Raw genomic sequence first — 21,323 nt, 5'->3', positions numbered from 1 at the left:
AATATTAATGCACAATTAGGGAGGACACCCCAAAAACACTGAGGAGTGCTAAAAATTATTGAGTAGATACTGCTGACAGATATGACTTTTGACAGCCAGAAATATTAATGCACAATTAGGGAGGACACCCCAAAAACACTGAGGAGTGCTAAAAATTATTGAGTAGATACTGCTGACAGATATGACTTTTGACAGCCAGAAATATTAATGCACAATTAGGGAGGACACCCCAAAAACACTGAGGAGTGCTAAAAATTATTGAGTAGATACTGCTGACAGATATGACTTTTGACAGCCAGAAATATTAATGCACAATTAGGGAGGACACCCCAAAAACACTGAGGAGTGCTAAAAATTATTGAGTAGATACTGCTGACAGATATGACTTTTGACAGCCAGAAATATTAATGCACAATTAGGGAGGACACCCCAAAAACACTGAGGAGTGCTAAAAATTATTGAGTAGATACTGCTGACAGATATGACTTTTGACAGCCAGAAATATTAATGCACAATTAGGGAGGACACCCCAAAAACACTGAGGAGTGCTAAAAATTATTGAGTAGATACTGCTGACAGATATGACTTTTGACAGCCAGAAATATTAATGCACAATTAGGGAGGACACCCCAAAAACACTGAGGAGTGCTAAAAATTATTGAGTAGATACTGCTGACAGATATGACTTTTGACAGCCAGAAATATTAATGCACAATTAGGGAGGACACCCCAAAAACACTGAGGTGTGCTACAAATTATTTAGTAGATACTGCTGACAGATATGACTTTTGACAGCCAGAAATATTTATGCACAATTATGGGGGACACCCCAAAAGCGCTGGGGAGTGCCAAATATGAAGAAAAAATAATAAACCTCTATCCTCCTCTCTGCACTAGCGATTTTGGTTAGAGCAATTGCAAGAACAATATTGTATTCTCTGTCCCTGCTCTAATTAGCCTATGACTACACCCTGCTCTCTCCCTCTGTCAAATGGCGATGGATTGCTGTGGAGGCGTGTATTTATAAAGTTGAAGTATCGCGAGAACCGAGTCCCGAGATCCGACGACGTCACAATGACGTTCGGCCTCGATTTGGATTCGGAATGGGCGGGAGAGTACCGAGCTGCTCAGCTCGGTACTCGGATACCCAAAGTTCGGGTGGGTTCGGTTCTCGGAGAACCGGACCCGCCCATCTCTAGTTTGTGTTACCCAAATTTTTGCCACTGACAGTTGATGTTGCTGTGTGAAGTCCTTCATCAACCATCACCGCAAAGGATAAACTACATCCATGATGATGTGTACAGGGATTCACCATTCACGAACTTTGATATCTGATTTCAAACAAAAAGAAAAAAATTATGGTAGGCCTGTACAGACAATATTGGAAGTTTGTCAAAAAAACAACACCTCTATACATCTTGCAATCTATAATGTCTAGCTCCCAAACAAATACAAACATATACACGTTAGTCAAATGTTGTTTACATAACACAATATACCTGCTGGACTATGTAGAAATTGTCTTTGTAAAACGGAACATCTACAGATGGGCAGGCACATTAAACAAATAGGCAATTTTTAAAAATACATGTATTAGCTAGCAGAGGCAAACATCCCAAAAATAAGACAGAGATTTACGTCTAAAGAGAACAGCCAGCCATCCTGCCTTTCCCCTGCAATCCGGTATATATCCAAATTTGCCAGAACTCTGGCATCATGTGACGCCAATAAAAACACTTGAATGCAAAAACAATTAAAATATATTGAGCTTTGTTTTGCTATAACCATCATAAGATGCAGTCAGTCCCCTTAAAGTAAAAATAAAGGATGCTTCCCAATATTTGAGTTCAACTACAGCCTCCACAATGATGTAATTCCAACATTTCTAGTAAGCAGCAAGGTTGCCTGTGGGGGCAATGATAGGTATCATTACACATCGCTGTGGTGAAACCACCAATAGAGCTGTGTAATACAGATAATACAGAAGTTAAGAGGTTAGGGGAAGCAATTTCGTTTTTGTTGCCCCTAGCATAGAGGTTTTATTGTCGGAAAAATGAGGGAAGGAGTGGCACAAAAAACGCAATGGTCAATGTGAAATGTTACACACCACAAAAACAGGAACATTGTGGGCCCACAATAGATATTGTGAGTGGAGGGGAGGATGTGCCAGAGGTGGATACACTTAAGGGGGGGCTGAAGCATAATGGATGTTCATCAACAATTAGACTAACTTTTCTGACTTAAGTAGTCTGTCCCAAAGCATGATGCAATGCAAGCGGTGTAAATTAGCTGGATATTGTGCACCCAAGTAACAATGTAGGCGTTTGGCATGTAACACACAAATATCCCGTTCCCAAGTCATTGTAAACCAACACTTTGTTTTTATATAAACATTTTTTAAATTTAAAAAAAAACATAAAAAGAGGCACCTGCATAAAGAAATTTCAAACACTTGCATTGCACTATGCTTTTGGTCAAAATTCTATAGTGAAAATACAAATAATTGTGAAACAATTAAAAATTCAATTAGGAATCAGGGCCAAGGAGGGGTGCGCTAGGTAGGAATTTAACAACATAAAAACATTCTAAAACTGGACTATAGAGTTATGGGAGGGTTGGACAAGAGGTTGCCCAACTGTGTGGAAAGCAGCAGAGACATTCTGCCAAATGATATTTGTAATATTTAAATCAGAAAGTTTTGCCATTACTATTCTTGCCAAATAAGCCAAGGACCCACAATGCCACAAATAAAAATGTCTATTTCGTAAGTAGAATCTTTATAGTGTGGATCAAGCAATAAGGATAAATTTGCAAAATAGCCAGGGATGTTGTCTTTGTCTGCTATTTTGAGGTGTGTGCATGTAGGTGAGGCTGGATGGGAAACAGCCTGCCAGCTTGGCCTGTTGGCCATGAAAAATATGTACATGCTGATAGAGTTGATTGGTTTGTTTGCCCTTAAAAAATCACTGTGGACCATCTAAATGCTTGTTTAATATATGTGCTTATCTTTTTGTGTTATCAACATTGTCCTGCAAATATTTTCACTTTTATAACATTTATTTACCTTTGAAATAGGTTTCCAAAACATATTTGCGGAAGTTGCCGTGGGCCGGTAACTCCACAGGATTTGGACTAGTCTGTCATCCCCTTGTCTTTCTTGCAATCTGTGCCACATGCCTGATTGCCTGAACGCAAAGGAGTCATGGGTACTTCCACCCCACTTGGCAACCAGGTCCAGAATCAAGAGAGATGGGTCACAGATGGCCTGGACATTTATTGAGTGGAAATGCTTCCGATTCAAATACACGGAAGCATCTCCACCCAAAGGGACCAGAGCCACATGTCTCCTATCTACTGCCCCTATGATGTGCGGAAATACGGCGATGGCCGCAAACTGCCGCTTGATCCGCACAAGGGACTCCTCATCCAGTGGCATATAGATAAATCGCGAGAGCAGAGACATGAAAGCCCGATGAACCACTTCCAGCATCAGCTAAAAGTGGCTTGGGACAGACCGGCTGCGACCCCCACGGTTGTCTGAAATTACCCCGAGGCACAAAAATGCAGTACCGCCAACAGTTTGGTCAATGGCAGCACTGCTGTCGGGCTGTTGCACATTGACTCAATGTCACTCTGTACTAAGGATGAGCGGGCTCGGATTCCGCTAATCCGAGCCCACCCGAACAGTGCGGATCCGACGGGATCCGAGCACTGTTCGGGTATTTCCGGCGCCAAAAAAAATGAAAGTGAGGTTCTGACGTCCAAGTCTCGCATCGGATCTCGCGAGACTCGGATTGCATAAATTCCCCGCTAGCGGACGCCATTTTCATTTCGGCTGTGATCAGGGTAGAGGGAGGTTGTTGGGTAGTGGTGCTCCTGCGTGATCAGTCCAGTGGTGCTTTATGCTTGTGTCCAGTGCTCTGTCCTTGCTGAGTCCAGTGGGGCTTTATGCTTGTGTCCAGTGCTCTGTCCTTGCTGAGTCCAGTGGTCCTTTTGTCCTGTGCTCTGTCCTGCTGAGTCCAGTGGTGCTTTGGCCAGTGTCTGTCCTGCTGAGTCCAGTGGTGCTTTAGTCCTGTGCATTTTTGTGCTAAGTCCATAGTAATTTTCTTATTATTAAAAACGCCAAAAAATAAAATAAAAAATAAATAATAATAAATAATTTAAAAAGTATAAAAAAATTCTAGAGCAATATATTATTGCAGTCCTGAAATATTAGTACTGCAATACCTACGTTCACTGTTTCTGCAGTCCAAAAAAATAGGAACTGCAATCTATATTACTACGTGCACTGTTTCTGCAGTCCAAAAAAATAGGAACTGCAATCTATATTACTACGTTCACTGTTTCTGCAGTCCCAAAGAATAGGAACTGCAATCTATATTACTACGTGCACTGTTTCTGCAGTCCAAAAAAATAGGAACTGCAATCTAAATTACTACGTTCACTATATCAGCAGTCCAAAAAATAGGAACTGCAATCTATATTTCTACGTTCACTGTTTCTGCAGTCCAAAAAATAGGAACTGCAATCTATATTACTACGTTCACTGTTTCTGCATTCCAAAAAATAGGAACTGCAATCTATATTACTACGTTCACTGTTTCTGCAGTCCCAAAGAATAGGAACTGCAATCTATATTTCTACGTTCACTGTTTCTGCAATCCAAAAAATAGGAACTGCAATCTATATTACTACGTTCACTGTTTCTGCAATCCAAAAAATAGGAACTGCAATCTATATTACTACGTTCACTGTTTCTGCAGTCCCAAAGAATAGGAACTGCAATCTATATTACTACGTTCACTGTTTCTGCAGTCCAAAAAAATAGGAACTGCAATCTATATTACTACGTGCACTGTTTCTGCAGTCCAAAAAAATAGGAACTGCAATCTATATTACTACGTTCACTGTTTCTGCAGTCCCAAAGAATAGGAACTGCAATCTATATTACTACGTGCACTGTTTCTGCAGTCCAAAAAAATAGGAACTGCAATCTAAATTACTACGTTCACTATATCAGCAGTCCAAAAAATAGGAACTGCAATCTATATTTCTACGTTCACTGTTTCTGCAGTCCAAAAAATAGGAACTGCAATCTATATTACTACGTTCACTGTTTCTGCATTCCAAAAAATAGGAACTGCAATCTATATTACTACGTTCACTGTTTCTGCAGTCCCAAAGAATAGGAACTGCAATCTATATTTCTACGTTCACTGTTTCTGCAATCCAAAAAATAGGAACTGCAATCTATATTACTACGTTCACTGTTTCTGCAATCCAAAAAATAGGAACTGCAATCTATATTACTACGTTCACTGTTTCTGCAGTCCCAAAGAATAGGAACTGCAATCTATATTACTACGTTCACTGTTTCTGCAGTCCAAAAAAATAGGAACTGCAATCTATATTTCTACGTTCACTGTTTCTGCAGTCCAAAAAATAGGAACTGCAATCTATATTACTACGTTCACTGTTTCTACAGTCCAAAAAATAGGAACTGCAATCTATATTACTACGTTCACTGTTTCCGCAGTCCCAAAATATGTGCTGCATATAATGGAGTACAAAAATTTGGAGGATAAAGTAGGGAAAGATCAAGACCCACTTCCTCCTAATGCTGAAGCTGCTGCCACTAGTCATGACATAGACGATGAAATGCCATCAACGTCGTCTGCCAAGGGCGATGCCAAGTCTCCTAGTAGAGGGCAAGTAAAATCCAAAAAGCCAAAGTTCACTAAAATTAGTAAAAAAAGAAAATTCAAATCATCTGAGGAGAAACGTAAACTTGCCAATATGCCATTTACGACATGGAGTGTCAAGGAACGGCTTATGCCCTGACCCGTGTTCATGACTAGTAGTTCAACTTCACCCAAGGATCTAAGCCCTCCTCCTCACCACCCCTCTAAAAAAATTAAGAGACTTAAGCTGTCATCGACAACACAGCAAACAACTCTGCCTTCTAAAGAGATGGCGTCACAAATCCCCAAGGCGAGACCAAGGGTGTTGGTGGTTGCGAAGCCTGACCTTCCCATCACTGTACGGGAAGAGGTGGCTCCTTCCACCATTTGCAGCACGCCCTCTGCATATGCTGGAAGGATCACCCACAGTCCAGTTACAGATTTGGCTAATGAATGTGTGAATGTTGTACACCGGAAGGAGGGTATTGATGTAGCTGGCGGAGGAACTTGACGAGGAGGATGCTGATGTGGTTATCATAAATGAGCCACCAGGGGGGGAAACAGTTGTTGTCCATGGGATGAAAAAGCCCATTGTCATGCCTGGTCAGAAGACCAAAAAATCCACCTCTTCGGTCTGGAGTTATTTTTATCCCAATCCGGACAACAAATGTATGGCCATATGTAGCTTATGTAAAGCTCAAATAAGCAGGGGTAAGGATCTTGGCCACCTAGGGACATCCTCCCTTATACGTCACCTGAAGAACCTTCATAATTCAGTGTTTAGTTCAGGACCTGTGGCTAGGACTGTCAGCAGTCCAGGGACACCTAAATCCCTTGGTCCTGTTGGATACACACCACCAACACCCTCCTCGTCAACTTCCTCCACGATCTCCATCAGATTTAGTCCTGCAGGCCATGTCACCAGCCAGACTGAGTCCTCTTCAATACAGGATTCATCCGAGGAATCCTGCAGCGGTACGCCTTCTACTGGCGCTGCTGCTGGTAGTCGATCATCTTCCCAGAGGGGAAGTCGCAAGAACGCTACGACTTTCACCAAACAGTTGACCGTCCAACAGTCGTTTGCCATGACCACAAAGTACGACAGTAGTCGACCTATTGCAAAGCGGATAACTGCGGCTGTAACAGCTATGTTGGTGTTAGACGTGCGTCCGGTGTCCGCCATCAGTGGAGTGGGATTTAGACGGTTGATGGAGGTATTGTGTCCCCTGTACCAAATCCCGTCGAGATTCCACTTCACTAGGCAGGCGATACCCGGGATGTACAGAGAAGTACGAAAAAGTGTCCTCAGTGCTCTGAAAAATGTGGTTGTACCCACTGCCCACCTAACCACCGACATGTGCACAAGTGGTTCAGGGCAAACGAAGGACTACATGACTGTGACAGCCCACTGGGTAGATGCATCGCCTTCCGCAGCAATAGCAGCAGCTGCATCAGTAGCAGCATCTCGACAATGGCTGCTCGTTCCAAGGCAGGCAACGTTGTGTATCACCGGTTTTAATAAGAGGCACAACGCTGACAACCTCTTAGAGAAACTGAGGGAAATAATCTCGCAGTGGCTTACCCCACTTAGACTCTCCTGGGGATTTGTGGTGTCAGACAACGCCAGTAACATTGTATGGGCATTACATATGGGCAATTTCCAGCACGTCCCATGTTTTGCCCACACCGTTAATTTGGTGGTGCAGCATTACCTAAAGAGTGACAGGGGTGTGCAGGAGATGCTCACGGTGGCCCGCAAAATTGCTGGACACTTTCGGCATTCTGCCAGTGCCTACCGCAGACTCGAGCAACATCAAAAAAGGCTGAACCTGCCCTGCCATCACCTCAAACAAGAGGTTGTGACGCGCTGGAACTCCACCCTCTATATGCTGCAGAGGATGGAGGAGCAGCAAAAGGCCATTTAAGCCTACACAGCCACCTACGACATAGGAAAAGGAGTGGGGATGCGCCTTAGTCAAGCGCATTGGAGACTGATTTCCGTGTTGTGCAAGGTTCTCCAGCCGTTTGAACTTGCCACACGAGAAGTCAGTTCCGACACTGCCAGCTTGAGTCAGGTCTGACACTGCCAGCTTGAGTCAGGTGATTCCTCTGATCAGGCTGTTGCAGAAGCAGCTGGAGAAAGTGAGGGAGGAGCTGTTAAAGCATTGCGATTCCACCAAGCATGTAGCTCTTGTGGATGAAGCTCTTCGTACGCTTTGGCAGGATCCGAGGGTGGTCACTCTTTTAAAGTCAGAGGAATACATTCTGGCCACCGTGCTTGATCCTCGCTTTAAAGCGTATGTTGTGTCTCTATTTACGGCGGACACAAGTCTACAGAGGTGCAAATACCTGCTGGTCAGGAGATTGTCCTCTGAAGAGGACCGTGACATGCCAACAACTCCTCCATTTACTTCAACACCTGTGGCTGTGAGGAAAAAGCTCAGTTTTCCTAAAAGACCCGCTGGCGGGGATGCTGAGAACATCTGGTCCGGACTGAAGGACCTGCCAACCATTGCAGACATGTCTACTGTCGCTGCATTGGATGTTGTCACAATTGAAAAAATTTTGGAGGATTACTTTGCTGACACCATCCAAGTAGACATGTCAGACAGTCCTTATTCTTACTGGCAGGAAAAAAAGCCAGTTTGGAAGCCCCTGTACAAACTATTTTACCTGAGTTGTCCCCCCTCCAGTGTGTACTCGGAAAGAGTTTTTAGTGCAGCGGGGAACCTGGTCAGTGAGTGACGAAGGAGGTTGCTTCCGCAAAACGTTGAAAAAATGATGTTCATAAAAATGAATTATCAATTCCTCAATCAAGAACAGCACTGCGCTCCAGAGACTACAGAGGGACCTGTGGTTGTGGAGTCCAGCGGGGACGAATTGATAATGTGTGAGGATGAGGAAGTACACACTGAAGGGGGCGAGGAATCAAAGGATGAGGATGAGGACGACATCTTGCCTCAGTAGAGCCAGTTTAGTTTGTACAGGGAGAGATGAACAGCTTTTTTTGTGTGGGGGCCCAAACAAACCAAAAGTGTGCATGTCCTATTTCAACAACATAAGGGTGGGTGGGAGGGCCCAAGGACAATTCCATCTTGCACCTCTTTTTTTTTTTTTTGCCAGCTCATTTTGTGGGGGTCCAAACAAACCAATCATTTTAGCCACAGTTTTGTAGGCCCTGTCGCTGAAATGATTGGTTTGTTAAAGTGCGCATGTCCTATTTCAGCAACATCAGGGTGGGTGGGAGGGCCCATGGACAATTCCATCTTGCAACTCTTTTTTTGGCATTATGTGACCGTCAAACAGTCATTTGCCATGAGCACGAAGTACGACAGTAGTCATCCTATGGCAAAGCGGATAACTGCGGCCTTAACAGCTATGTTGGTGTTAGACGTGCATCCGGTGTCCGCCATCTGTGCAGTGGAATTTAGACAGTTGAAGGAGGTATTGTGGCCCCGGTACCAAATTGGGTACCGGGGCCACTTCACTACGCAGTCCAGAAATCTTTGTATCAGATATTAAACTACGTTCACTGTTCCTGCTACATCAAAAACGCATGAACATGCCCTGCCATCAACAAAAACAAGAGGTAGTGACACGCTTGAACTCCACCCTCTATATGCTGCAGAGGATGGAGGAGCAGCCATCTGTGCAGTGGAATTTAGACAAGTTGAAGGAGGTATTGTGGCCCCGGTACCAAATTGGGTACCGGGGCCACTCCACTACGCAGTCCAGAAATCTTAGTATCAGATATTAAACTACGTTCACTGTTCCTGCAGTGCAGAAATATTAGTATCAGATATTAAATTACGTTCACTGTTTCTGCTACATCAAAAAGGCATGAACATGCCCTCCCATCAACAAAAACAAGAGGTAGTGACGCGCTTGAACTCCACCCTCTATATGCTGCAGAGGATGGAGGAGCAGAAAAAGCCATTTAAGCCTACACAGCCACCTACGATGGGCCACGTGTTTGTGCCGCCAACATGTGTCGCTTTGCTTAGACATCCAGCTACCTCGGTGCAACCTTTTGGACTAAAAACAATATTGTGAGGTGTGAGGTGTTCACATTAGACTGGAAATTAGTGGAAATGAATGTTATTGAGGTTAATAATAGTGTAGGAGTGAAAAAAAAACCCGAAATATGGATTTTAGCACTTTTTATGCTTCTTTTAAAAAAAAATCAGAACCCAAAACCCAAAATCAGAACCAAAACCGTTCGTGGGGTGTTTTGGCAAAACAAATCAGAACCCAAAACCTCAAGCTAATCAGAACCCAAAACCCAAAACCCAAAACACCAAAAGGACCCGGTGCACACCCTTACTCTGCACAATGTGGAGGGCATCCAATATCACATGTGGAGGAAGCCAATAGCGATGGACAATCTCCGCATCTGACATCCCAAGGAGGCTGACAAGTGGCTGAAATACATGCTCCTTAGGCCGGCCATGTTGTACCGTCATCTCCGTGTGCCCTGTGGAAGAACAGGCACTGGTGCCCCAGCTTAAATGTATGCCTCAAGATAATTCTATAGGGGACAAATATGGGACAAGGTTAAAATTACATCATTCCTCGCAGCTACATTCCTAACGTCCTATGTGCAGTTATCCAACAGACACTTAGAAGCATATTTACAAGTACCTCGTCCATCAGAATGCGAATTCTGCAGTTGATGGATATCCCAGAAAATAAAACACCAGGGGAAAATAAAATAAAACATTAATACATGTCTATGTGCAAAGAGACAAAATACACTTACTAAAGCATATTAACCAGCTATATTTTAATACACTTTAAAGTAAAGATTACATCATAACTAAAAACAGACATCAACCAAACACCCAAATCATAATTAAACAAACTTCAGATGCATTGAACTACAAAAGTATTGCTGTCATACTGCTTAACAATGCTTTAAAAACATATTGGTGGTGGGAAGTAAAACAAAAGATCTGTATTCCCTGTGCGTCGCTGCTCATCCCACAGAAACTCACCGCTTACTGCAATGGCCTCCATTATGACCTAAATAAACCTCCACACACTTAGTGCAATTAAATTACAAAAGACACACATCACAAAGTTTGGATATTTTTGTTTATATGCGTGTATACACTTTTTACTACAATTATATAACTAACTTACATCATACTTGCCAACATTTCTTTTTCTTTTTCCGGGAGATGCCGGCTGGGACGTGGGCGTGCAGGGGGCGGGGCGGCGAAATCACGTCATTTTGGCCCCGCCCCCGTGATGGAATGACGCAAATCGCGTCATTTTACAGCGGGGGCGGAGCTAAACGCCGCGATTCCGGGTGAATCGCGGCGTTTAAACTGAATTTTTCCCACGTCCTAGTGATCTAAAGTGCAAAAGGATGCTGGCTGTCATATTTGGTCGCTCTTACAAATATTTTTTTTACCAACAATTGATGTCTAAAATTTTAATTAGTCCTTTTGGTCCACTTCGGTATAGAAGTTCCCCCTCCTCCCCCAATAACAATAGCCCTAGCTCACAAGGATTCATCCTGGGAATCATAGAGCATTAGCGCTTTGGGTGCTGGATTATGCATTAATAAGGTGGAGGTTGCTGATGAAGGTGTTGATGGGAAAGATCCTGCTTATGATAAACTACTTGAATAAACTCACTGTAAGCGACGTAACAGGGAGTAATTGCCTATATGGTCAACATCCCTATGTCTACTGATTACGGCATCACAAAAGCTACAGATGCCTTGAAAAATGTTGTCTAGGTTGGGATAAAAAAAAATTCAAATGCAAGAGGTGGAAGTTTTTGTCTTCTGGCCTTACTTTGACACAATCAACATCCTATTCATTATCTTGTTCAAATTCAACACATTAATCATTGTCATATCCACAATTACTCCCTCATCTTGTTGCATATAAGCAACTTCCAAAGTAGCATCCTCAACTTTTACATCTTAATCATCATCATTACTACTCAAGCTCACATGTCCAAATGGTTGATACATTTTTGGAAGGAGGCTGCTCTTTAATTACAGTTTCAGAATCAGAAATGTCAGACTCACAGTTGTGGATACCCTTAGACTCTACTCAGCATTCTGTGAATGGCCTATTTCAGCCACAGTGTTCTTTTCATGCATTGATGTGGCTGTTTTGGAGGTGACAGATGTACACTCAGAGCGAGAATGTAGTGTAAGGGAAGATGCAGAAGATGCATGAACATGTTGGGCACTCAACTTTTGCATGTGTATGAGCAGCACAAGGACCACTACTAGCAGTAATTAGTCATAGTCTGAGCCTTTTCCTGCCACTGTGGGTGGAGTATGGAATTTTAGATATTTTCATTGTTTTAATAATTTATTTTAATTATTTAAGTCAGCACATTCATCAGTATAATTTTTCCCTTAATAATTACATCAAGAGCTGATGTTTCTGATGCTCCTGATATATAAGCGGACCCATGATTGACAAGCTGCAACCACACCAAGTGAGGTAGGGAAAGGAAGGACTGTAATCTAGCAATACTTCCGACACTGCTCCACAATATCATTGAAATTAATACAATTGTTTCTTTTAATAAAAAAAAAATGGTTTTTTTTCAGTATTAAAGCACAATCTGAATGTTAGCTGCTTACTAGTGCAAATATCAGCGATACTGCCTGTCACACAATTGCATAAATTACATACTGTTGACTACTCTTCTTCATTGCACAAAACCTCTCTTATTGTTTAGCCTTACACTCTATATCATGCACAAATACAGACACAGACACATTTTGCAAATTAGGTCACAGTTTACTGAATTAAATAGTAATATGGCAAAGGCAAATTACAAGTCAACTTAAAACTAAAAGCAAAACCACATAGTTCATGGCCACAGGCACAAACCACTGGTACTAGGACATAGTCCCTTAAGATTGGACAGCACTAAATCTGGCATCAAAGTGACTACTTATCCTCTGGGCTCACAATGATGTGCCCACACAAATCAGGTCAATGGGTCCCCCACCAAAGGAACCAAGAACCAGGCTGCTTCGATGAGGGCAGGTGGATGCAGCCAATCAGCGATAACATCATAGAAATTAGTCACCGATTTCAAATGCTTTCCTGCCACACTGAAGTCCTTTAGCGGGCGAACAGCTCACTTTCAAGTTACCTATCTACACCCCCATATTCGCCAGGAATTCAGCTCCAAAATTACCCAAATACCGTCCTCTGTGAGATAAACCCCATCTGGTCTAAATAACGGGACCCTAGCCACTGTGATTAATGGGTGGGCAATGATTACCCCCCAAGGGACCTGACAATATTGCCAACAGAAAGATTGGCTTTCTCAAAGAGAGTCCTCATGGTATGCAGGTCTTCCAGGAGAGCCTAGGGATAACATTAGACCAGTACAGACATACCATTAGCCATTACACCTATATGGTATGCACATAATGTCATGAATCAATGAAGGAATACAGCTAAGGAGCCATGAATAAGGTGAAAAAACATTCAAGTTTATTGCTGAAGAGTCTGAACAGATGATGTAATAATGAGCTTGCAGTAATTACCAGGTATTCAGCAGTTGCAGGTAACCAGGAGGTGTGGAAAGATTCCAGGCAGTAAGTACAGGGAAATGCAGAGGTAAATACCAGGTTCACAGAAGAAACAGGTCAGCAGAGTGTAAGTAGAGATCTCAAGCAGCATAAACCCAGGAGCACAGCAGGAGGAAGTGACCACAGAGTATAACATCAATAACCAGCAATGAATGCTGGGGAGACAGGTATACATAGGGGAAATGAGAACACACCCAGGTGCTTGGGAATAATTAGTGAACAAGTTAACCCCTAATGCAAACAAGAAAGGCACAATAGCAGCACCTCTGGTAATCAGAGGTACTGCTGAAATACAATAATAAGGACAAAAGGCAGGAGCTGCCAGGCAAAGCAGCATGTAATGCATAAGCTTGCAAGCAGATCCTGACAGTACCCCTCCCCCTAGGGCAGATTCCAGACGACGGATTACCAAAAATGTCTAAATTCTTCGGAATCATAGTCCACAATAGGGGGCCCGGCAATAAAGTCCTCGTCCATGGGCGGAAAGGCAAAGGAGACCATGTCAGCTGCCAGTTCAAGCAATGCAGCACCACCTCTCTTCTTACGTCCTCCTCTCTTACGGGACTTCCTCGGAGTTGGGACCTGCGCCAACTGGGTGGAGAACGAAGGTATCTCTTGGCCAGGTGAGATGGGTGGTACTGCTGATAATGTAGAGGCCCCGCAAGATGGCATAGCAGGAGGTGTTGGTGAAAATTTGTTGATCAATGCCTCAAAAAATAGTTGTAAGTCAGATAAGATAGGGTGATTAGACTCTACCAAACGGTTTGCCCATTCCACAGCCTCTCCTCTAAAATGTGTTAACAAAAACAAAACTTGCCTCTTTGGGTCACTGACAAGGCTAGGTACTGAGGGGAAATAAGAAGCACAAAACCTCAGTAGAGCATTAAATTGAGAAAGGTTCCCCTCAAAGGTAGGTGACAGCTCAGACTTGGCACCCTCGGCAACGGATGGTTCGGACTTGGCAGCAGGCCCGGACTGGGCAGCAGACTTGGCAGCAGGCCCAGACTGGGGCGACAGACTTGGCGGCAGGCTTGGCAGCAGGCCCGAACTGGGCGGCAGGCTGGGCAGCAGGCCCGGACTGGGTGACAGGTTTGGCAGCAGGCCCAGACTGGGCGGTAGGTTTGGCAGCAGGCCCAGACTGGGCGGCAGGGTTGGCAGCAGGCCCAGACTGGACGACAGGCTTAGCAGCGACAGCACTGTGAGAAGCATCGGCAGGGACAGCATTTTGAGAAGCCTGGGAGCAGACAGCACTTTGAGAACCCTGGGGGCAGGCAGCACTTTGAGAAGCCTGGGGGCAGGCAGCACTTTGAGAAGCCTGGGGGCAGGCAGCACTTTGAGAAGCCTCGGAGCAGACAGCACCAGGTGGTAACTCCGCATGAACTGGCAACTCGGGCTGAACAGCATGAACTGGCGACTCGGGCTGAACTGCATGGACTGGCAACTCGGGCTGGACCGCATGGACTGGCAACTCGGGCTGGACCGCATGGACTGGCAAGATTTCTGGAATGGACTGTAGTTCTGGAACAGAGACAGTGGCTGGTTGCCCGGCACTGGAGGCAGCGGCCGGAGACCTGGCACTGGAGGCAGCAGCCGGAGACCCGGCACTGGAGGCAGCGGTCGGAGACCCGGCACTGGAGGCAGCGGCCGGAGACCCGGCACTGGAGGCAGCGGCCGGAGACCCGGCACTGGAGGCAGCGGATGGAGACTCGGCACTGGAGGCAGCGGCTGGAGACCCGGCAATGGAGGCAGCGGCTGGAGACCCGGCACTGGGGGCAGTGGCTGGAGACCGGGCACTGGAGGCAACGGCTGGAGACTCGGCACTGGAGGCAGCGGCTGGAGACTCAGAACTGGGTAGCACGGTAGCAAGAGACTCAGGACCAGGCAGCACGGTAGCAGGAGACTCGGGTGCAGAGGCTGTGGCAGCAGACTCAGTACCGGACACAGTGGCAGCAGACTCAGGACCGGACACAGTGGCAGCAGACTCAGGACCGGACACAGTGCTAGCAGACTCAGGACCGGACACAGTGGCAGCAGACTCCAAGCTGGAAGCAGATGATGGGACCTCAGAGCTGGAGACAGAGGTTGGGACCTTGCAACAGGAGACAGAGGCTGGGACCTCGCAACAGGAGACAGAGGCTGGGACCTCGCAACAGGAAACAGAGGCTGGGACCTCGCAACAGGAGACAGCTGGAGCTGGCACCTCAGTGCAGGCGGCTGTAGCTGGCACCCCAGGACAAGCGGCTGGAGCTGGGGCCTCAGGACAGGCGGCTGGAGCTGGCGCCTCAGGACAGGTGGCTGGAGTTAGCAGATTGGGTCTCATCCCAGAAAACATAAATGGTGGAGCATAAACAAATTTGGAATGCAGAGAGGAAACAACAGGGGATGGATCAGTAGGCTGACGTGGTCTACGGATAGGACAGTCCTGTAAGAAGTGATCATTGCTGGCACAGTACAGACACAATTTGATTGTTATTCTGCGCCGCCGCTCCTCTTCGGAGAGATGGGGGCGTGGACCACCTGTGAACCGGGAATTAGTTAAACCATAGTTCTTAGTAAACGGCAAATTTGTAGAAGCACAATTACGAGGTGCTGCTTGCATAGATTCCACAGCAGAGAGCGTTGGTGGAGACAAATCACCTGCTTCTGCATTAGGAGAGACAAAGTCTGACAGTCTCCTGAGTGGGTCCATAAACAAGGTAGAAAATTTAGCCAGCTGGGAGCGTAGCAGGATTATATCCATCTGTAAAGCCTGTAGTTGTGGTAATTCAAAGGCTGATAACGCAGACATGTTCCAAAAATAAATATGAAAAATGAATTGCAGAACAAAAAGGTCCCAGAATAAAAAAAAACTTTCACCTGACTCCTAAGCTGTTTTGTGGGCTGGTTATACTGTCACGAATCAATGCAGGAATACAGCTAAGGAGCCATGAATAAGGTGAAAAAACATTCAAGTTTATTGCTGAAGAGTCTGAACAGATGATGTAATAATGAGCTTGCAGCAATTACCAGGTATACAGCAGTTGCAGGTAACCAGGAGGTGTGGAAAGATTCCTGGCAGCAAATATTATTATTATTATTATCGCTTATTTGTTAGGCGCCACAAGGTATCTGCAGCGCCGTACATGGTACAAACAGTAGACTATACAGGGTAAAACAATACAGAACAATAAACACAAAGTACCAGAACTTTAGAAACTCCAGGCAAGCAAATACTGTAAAGACGGAGCGAAGAACAGGTGTGGAGACAGGAGGGGAGAGGGGCCCTGCTCATACGAGCTTACATCCTAAGGGAGGGTAGACAAAATCAGGCACAAGGGGGAGCCAGTGAAGCAAAGGGAAGAGTAAAAAGGAGCCCGGGAGAAACAGAAGAGGTGAGGGGTTAAGTCGATGGTTGGTAGGCCTTAAGGAACAGGTGAGTTTTAAGTGCCCGCTTGAAGGAGCACAGATTGCAGTGAGAGACGGATGGAGCGAGGGAGGTCGTTCCAGTGAAGGGGGGCAGCTCGGGAGAAGTCTTGTATTCTAGAGTGGGAAGAGGTAATCAGAGTGGAGGAGAGGCGGCGATCATTGGCTGAGCGCAGGGAGCGGGTGGGAGTGTGAATGGAGAGGAGGTTAGAGATATAAGGGGCAGTAGACTGGGAGGGATCCTTGTAAGTGGTGGTGAGGAGTTTGAAAAGGATTCTGTAGGGGAAGGGGAGCCAGTGTAAGGCAAGACAGAGAGGGGAGGCAGAGGAGGAGCGGCGTGAGAGGAAGATGAGTCTCGCAGCCGCATTAAGTATAGAGCAGAGGGGGGCGAGGTGGGAGCAGGGGAGGCCAGTAAGGAGGAGGTTGCAGTAGTCGAGGCGGGAGATGCAGAGTTAAATACCAGGTTCACAGATGAAACAGGTCAGCAGAGTGTAAGTAGAGATCTCAAGCAGCATAAACACAGGAGCGCAGCAGGAGGAAGTGACCACAGAGTGTAACATCAATAACCAGCAATGAATGCTGGGGAGACAGGTATACATAGGGGAAATGAGAACACACCCAGGTGCATGGGAATAATTAGTGAACAAGTTAACCCCTAATGCAAACAAGAAAGGCACAATAGCAGCACCTCTGGTAATCAGATGTACTGCTGCAATACAATAATAAGGCCAAAAAGCAGGAGCTGCCAGGCAAAGCAGCATGTAATGCATAAGCTTGCAAGCAGATCCTGACACTTAAACCCTAATGGAGATCAACAAATCCAGGGATTTCCTAACAAACCATCTCCAGTGTTATGAATCCCATCTTGTCTAAACAAGGGATGCCGTTCAACTCTAATTTAAGCAATGTTTAGTTACTAATGCCCTCAAAAGTCCTAACATCCCTGACCCTCAGCCCCAATTGGGTTTGTTTAGTTGTTATCATGGGGACACCTCACAATGGTCACTAATATCCCCCCATACACCTGGAAAGTGAAGCCATTCATGCCTGACAAATGACATGTACACTGAATCAAGGGTATTTCATCACCACTCCCAAGAGCTCCTTAACAAAAGGTCAGTGGACCATGTAGTTTTGTAGCCATCACCATCTGCATGTCGTGAGGGCCCTGAGCCAAAAACCTTTTAAACTAATTGGCCATAGACTTTTTTCTCTCTCTGTATTTGTTCTTTTCTGGATAAACCGACCCTTTCATGCACCTGCTATGAACCTATAAGTTTGAGAGGCATGTTTGGTATCAGTAGCTGATGGGAGTGCTGGTGCTGTATTGCCATTTAGAGGCTTTTTTGAGGTAACTCTTGGTAAGTTAGCTCTCAATTTAAAAACACATATATGTATGGCCCAAAAAAGGGGACTCTCATTGTTTAGAGTTAGGACTCCCCTATTAGCAGAAGTGCCTTGATGGGGTGGTTGGCTTGCTACACATTTACAAACATGTGTAACTGGGAATTCTGCATTTTTATGTATGAGTAGAAATAGCAGCTCCTTTACTGGTTATAGCAGTGTGCTGGTGGATTTTGTTTCTCTATATTTGCTCCTTTCTCGATAAACCCACCCTTTCATTGCACCTGCTATGAACCTTAAATAAATTGATTGAGCAACTTACACTTCTGTATGGCAATAGACTCAGCCAGCACACCACAGGGAAACCAACCAAGGAATCTCAACAGGGCGGGGAAAGGATGAACGCCCATAGGTCGTATAGTGCCTGGACGCTCAGACACAAATGCATGACCGACCACCAGTATCCGTGTTGTCTGTGACCACACCTGTAAGTAAAATACCTTCATGTCAAATGTTGTCTGAATGGACAAATATACAACATACACCAGCAAAGAGTGACTGGGAAAAAGGGTTGAAAGGGGTTGGGGGGGAGGGGGGATTGCAGTAACCTATATGAAGGTATACACTTCTCTAGAGTGCCAGATCACTGTGTCTTATCTACACTAGCTGAGTCTCATGTTTATCGAGCTATGAAGTGAGGTTGTGACTTTACAATCATTGCTGACAAAATTCCAATTCTTAAGAATGTGTCTTGTCTTTCAGAGAATATAGTTGCAGGTTACCTGCTAAAGACTAGCCTTTTGTTTTTCAATGACTAATAATAATCAGGAATCTGAGTGTATTATGCCCTATCTGTTTAATTTTTAGTTTTTAATTTTTACTTGATATAACCAAGGTGACTGGCGCTCCTTATTGTGGGTTTTTTTTACCTGCTAAAGATTGGACTTTTGTTTTTTAACTAATGAAGAACATATCATTGTTCAAGTAAGTGTTGGCAGAATGGTTTCACATTCATTTGTTCACAGGCTACATTTTACATGAAAACAGATTTGATTTTTTTCTAGTTTCCTTGTAAATTATACTCATGTATTAAGCACAAAATCTGCAATATAAAGTGGTTAATGGCAATATTTCTATGGATTTATTTTAGATTGATATGTTTTCTATGAGTAACTAGCATATATAGTTTAGAAATTGGCCATATTGTTTGTATTGCTGTTTTAAAAATTATTTTATATAAGAGCTCTTGTTTATATGTCAAATTCATGTAATTTTGTCAATGAATATAGTTAACTCTACTATCCAAAGATTTGAGTTTATTGAGTTACTGAAGGAGAGGGTAGGGGGGAGAGAGATGAAACTTACAGAGTTCACCCCCATGGGAGTTAATCCCAACAAATGGTTTACACAATGACTGTAGGTCTGATATATAGTACTGTGCAAAAGTTTAAGGCTGGCGTGGAAAAAATGCTGCAAAATAAGAATGTTTTCAAAAATTGAAGCGTTACCAGTTTATTTTTATCAACTAAAAAATTGCAAAGTGAATGAGAGAAATCGAAATCAAATCAATATTTGGTGTGACCACCTTTTTCCTTCAAAACAGCATCAATTCTTCTAGGTACACTATCACAAAATCAGGGATTTTGTAAGTTTATAGACAGGTGTATGATTAAGCAATCATACCAAATGGGTGATAATGATCAAGTAGGTTGAAACGCAAACATTAACTGAAGCAGAAACAGTTGTGTAGGAGACTTAAAACTGTGTGAGGAATAGTCAAACTCTCCTGTAAATGTGAGGTTGTGGAAGACAGTTTCATGTCACAGGTCATACACCATGGCAAGACTGAGAACTGCAACAAGACAAAAGGTAGTTATGCTTCATATAAAAAATAATTTTTCTAGACGCAGTGTCAGATAAAAAGAAAATCCTTCTTTATTGCCTGTATAAACAGATGTCTATTTCATACAGGAATAGATATACAACTAGGAGCATTCCTTCAGTTTGTATAGCCCATTGGCTGGCACTTATCATCATCAACATTTATTTATATAGCGCCATCAGATTCCGTAGCGCTTTACAATTGGGAGCAAACAGTAATAAAGCAATATTTGGTAATACATATAGAGAGGTAAGAGAACCCTGCTCGCAAGCTTACAATATATGGGATAATGGTTTGATACATAAGGGTAAGTGCTACATCATATTGCATATATGTCCAGCTATAATGCAAAGGTTAAAAAGTATTTAGTGGGCTGTATGTTCAGTCACACAACTATGTCAGAGGATTGTTGTCTTGTGTTAGCTGTGTAGAGGGTGGTAATAGGGTAAACTAGGGAGATTTAGAGTGTGGTAGAGGAACATTATAAGCTTGTCTGAAAAAGTGGGTTTTCAGAGAACACGGGAAGGTTTGAAGACTAAAGGAAAGTCTTATTGTGTGAGGGAGTGAATTCCACAAAGTGGGTGCAGTCCGAAAAAAGACCTGTAACCGGGAATGGGAGGATGGGAGAGAGACGCAGATCTTGTGCAGAACAGAGGTGTTGAGTTGAGAGATATTTTGAGACAAGTATGGAGAGGTATGTTGGTGCATTTTTGCTGATGGCCTTGTATGTTAGTAGAAGAATTTTATATTGGATTTGTTGAAAAACAGGCAACTAATGTAGAGACTGATGGATCAGCTCAGCAGAGGAAGAACGATTTGCAAGGAAAATCAATCTAGCCGCTACATACAAAATAGATTGAATCTGATTTTGTGAAGACCAATAAGGAGGGAATTTAAATATTCGATGCAGGAGATGATGAGTGCATGAATTAAAGTTTTTGGCAGTGTCTTGTTTGAGATATGTACGTATTCTGGATATGTTCTTTACATGTATGCAGCATGATATAAATATAGAGTAGATGTGGGGAACAAAGTATAGTTGTGCATCAAGGAATAAACTAGGCAGCAAGCTTGAAGGGTTGGATTTATGGTTATATTGTCAACAGAAATTTCAGCCAGTAAGCTTCTACTGGTGGGTGGGAATATTATTAATTCTGAAAGATTAAGTTTGAGTTGGCGAGAGGACATCCACGATGAAATGACAGAAAGACAGTCAGTAACATCAGACAACACAGATGGTAAATGATCAGGAGAGAATAGATACATTTCTGTATCATCTGCATAGAGATGATACTGAAATGCAAAGGAGCTCATTAGTTTTCCAAGAGAAGTGGTGTAAATAGAAAAAAGAAGATGACCTAGGACTGAGCCTTGTGGTACTCCAACTGATAAAGGAAGTGAAGAATAGGTGGATCCAGAGAAACTAACTCTGAAA

The sequence above is a fragment of the Mixophyes fleayi genome, chromosome 9 (genome assembly GCF_038048845.1).
Source record: "Mixophyes fleayi isolate aMixFle1 chromosome 9, aMixFle1.hap1, whole genome shotgun sequence".
In the NCBI taxonomy this organism is placed as follows: Eukaryota; Metazoa; Chordata; class Amphibia; order Anura; family Limnodynastidae; genus Mixophyes; species Mixophyes fleayi.
This window is presented reverse-complemented; position numbering follows the sequence as displayed.